Below are 3,429 nucleotides of genomic sequence, written 5' to 3'. Positions count from 1 at the left end.
ACTAGAAGTCCTAATCCACAACATAAACAGTCTTCCCAGTATCCTGGAAAACCTACAACCAGGAGAAGATAGCATAAATGAATGGGATCTTCTAAGACTCAAATCCCTATGCACATCCAAAAACTTCTCCAATAGGGTAAAAAGGGAAGCCACTGACCAAGTTTCCATTTAAAGGGCATAAAATAGCCTGTAAAAGTGCCACGAAACACCACGGGCTACCATCACAGGGCCCTTTATTTTGATAAATATCTAGGAGATAGAGACCAGTGGACAAAAGGATAGAAGAAAACTACAAAGGTGTTATTGGCACTTCCAGCAATGTCTGAGCATATATAAAGTGCAGCAGAGGTCCAGGGTAATTCTCAGGACTTAGAGAAGCTACATATGGATAAGTTGCACCAATGGCACCCTTGCTCTTTTGCCACATCAACTAACCAGTATGAAAGAGTGGCTTTCTGCCTTCCAGTTCTTTCCCTAAGTACTTTCTATGCAAAATGGGAAACAGGGGCAGTGAAAGTTCTTACCATATGAATTTGGACTGGAGAAGAAAGGAAACATTAAACAAACAGGAGAGCAGGTGAATTTCTCATTGGCTATTAGAGATGTTATTATGCACTGTTGAGTTAGAACCAACTCATAGCTGACCCTCCAGGAGTTTTTTAGATGGAATAAATCACACAGGAGGAAAATGCCTATCTTTCTCCACTGAGCTGCTGGAGTCAAACTGCTTGTGTTTGCATTGGCTTATCCACTAGGCTGTCAGAAGAACTTCCTTTTATTAGAGAAGAACCGTAAAGTGGTCTCTAAAGGGAGAAGTAACAGCCCAGTTAACTTACAAATGAATGTCAAGAGGGGCTGTCATACCCAAAAGATAAACTAGGAGAGCATCATACCTACTCAAGTATTCAAGCCCAGAAGATGAGATGTCACCAAACATTCAAATACAACCAACACCTTGAAAAAGAATCTTAAGACTCAGGAAGCTGAAGAACTAAGCTCTGAATAATCAGTCTCAGATAATGGAATCATATTCTTAAACTAGGGAAAATTAATAATGTGAATTAGTCAATGAAATAAAATGTTGAATGCACTGTCGTTGATGCTGTCAAGACATATATGACCCATAGGGACCCTATGAACAACAGCTCTGAGCCCTGTCCTATCCTGAGCCGTCCTCACACTTCCTGACACACTAGAGTCTGCTGCAGCAGTCACCGTGTTAATCCACCTGGTTGAGGGTCTTCCTCTCCTTCGCTGACCCACTACCGCCCTCTTTAGCAATATGCATTGAATATATTAGAAAGAATATACACATGGAAGAGCAGGCCAATATGAAAAAAGAAGTAATGAGAATTTTGGAAATTAAAAAAATCCCCAGTGAATTGAAGAAAGAGCCAAATGGATATGCTTATTATTCAACCAAGAGCAGTGATGGAGAAGAGTCATTATATCAGGCTGCAGGCAAAAGGACTTTTGTCCTTTTGGACATGGAAAAAATGAGAACAGAGAAGATATACTCAGAAGTTTTAACATGGATTCAATAGAATTTAAAAAGTAGAACAGAGGTAATGGGAGAAAGAAGAATATAACAAAAAAGAAGACACAGCTGGAGCTCATCTACTTGGTGCCTTGTGTTTTGATGTGGCCCAATAGTGATAGAATGGAGAACCCAAAAAATATTGTCTTCCTACTCTCATCACTGCTGCCACTCCATAGGCTTCTGTGACAAAGCTTAATATTTGTAATGTTAAGAAATGTTACAAAATCCAGGTCCATTTATCAAAAAGTAGAGCAAGAAGGGTGAATTTGGAGCCGAGAGTCAGTTAGTTGATAACTGAGATGATATGGATATAAGTATAGTTACCTTCTCCCCTATATACTCCATATGACACGCCAGTGGCAGGAAGTGTGAAGAGGCACACAGGATAGGACAGGGTTCAGATCTGTTGTTCATCCAGTCACTATGGGTCATACTCAACTCAGTGGTGTTGTTGTGTACAGTAGAGTCAAAACTGACCCATAGCTGACTGTCTGGTGGATGTTCAGAGGCAGTTAATCATGTGGGAGGAAAATGCCCATCCTTCGCTCATGGAGTAGCTGTTCGCCTCATAGTGCGTATCTTCAGAATTGCAGCCCAGATTCTTGCCAGAGGGCTACCACAGCTCCCTAAGAAAAATAACAACAACATACTCCATAATACTTTGTATGCATCAGAAAGCCAGATAATGACTAGGGATGATAGAAGGAGAATTAATGTCTTTGAGCTGTGGTGCTTGAATATACCATGGATTGCTAGGAGAACAAATAGTTTTGTCCTAGAGAGTGTGACACCAGGCTGCTCTTTGGAGGCAAGGATTTCTGAGGCTTTGTCTGACATACTTTGGACATATTGCAAGGAGGACCAGTCCTTGGAGAGGGATGTCATGCTTGGGAGGGTAGAGGGACAGCGCAGGAGAGGGAAGACCCTCTGTGAGGTGGATTGACTCAGTGACTGGGGTCATGGGGCCTGGTGTGTCAGAGACAGTAAAATTGGCACAGAATAGAGTAGGGTTCAGGGCTGTTGTACATAGGTTCGCTATCAGTCACAGGTGACTCGACAGCACATAACAACAACAAAAACATCCTAAAAATTCTTTAGTACTAAAGTAAGTTTTTATTTAGTTCATAAGAAAGGAATAACACAGAAAGATGAGGAGGAAAAATTCAGAAAGAGAGACGAAACGATCGACTGCAACTCATGACAATCGTGTGTTACTAAGTAGAACTGTGCTCCAGAAGGTTTTCAAGCTTTATATTTATTTGACCTCCCTGAGAAATTTGGATTTGTTGTCCACTCTCTTCTCAAAGGTGTCCATATTTTTATGATTTTTAAATCTCTGCACTCACTCCTTCAAGCCCTTGTAATTTCTGCACCACATGTAGATGTAGATTTGATGTTGTCCCAGGATTTCATCTATAACCTGAAGTTCTGTTTGTTGACATTATACATGCTCATACACAAAGATCTATCTTTCAGTCAGTTTTCACTTCTAGAGAGATCATGGTAGGACCTCTCATCTGGTTAGTTTATGTAATTTACCTGTAGAATATTCTTGTAGAACTATCATTTTCTAATTTAGAGTTGATGTTTTTATATGACTGTATCTCTTTACCCACCAAACAAACTTTTTTGGGCAGCCTAATTCAGAAGTTAGTTTGAATATTTCTCAACACACCATGAGCTTCTAGTTGATAATTTCTTCCCCTATACTTTTGTGAAATTATCATGTGTATAAATAAAATATTATTATTGTTGTTGTTGTTATGTGCCGTCAAGTCACTTGTGACTCATAGAGACCCTATGTACAACAGCCCTAAACTCTGCTCTGTCCTGTGCCAATCGCACTGTCTCTGACACTCCCATCCCGATTACCCCAGTCACTGAATCAA

Source organism: Elephantulus edwardii, unplaced genomic scaffold, assembly GCF_000299155.1.
Source record: "Elephantulus edwardii isolate Elephantulus edwardi_28Jun2011 unplaced genomic scaffold, EleEdw1.0 scaffold00046, whole genome shotgun sequence".
Taxonomy (NCBI): Eukaryota; Metazoa; Chordata; class Mammalia; order Macroscelidea; family Macroscelididae; genus Elephantulus; species Elephantulus edwardii.
This window is presented reverse-complemented; position numbering follows the sequence as displayed.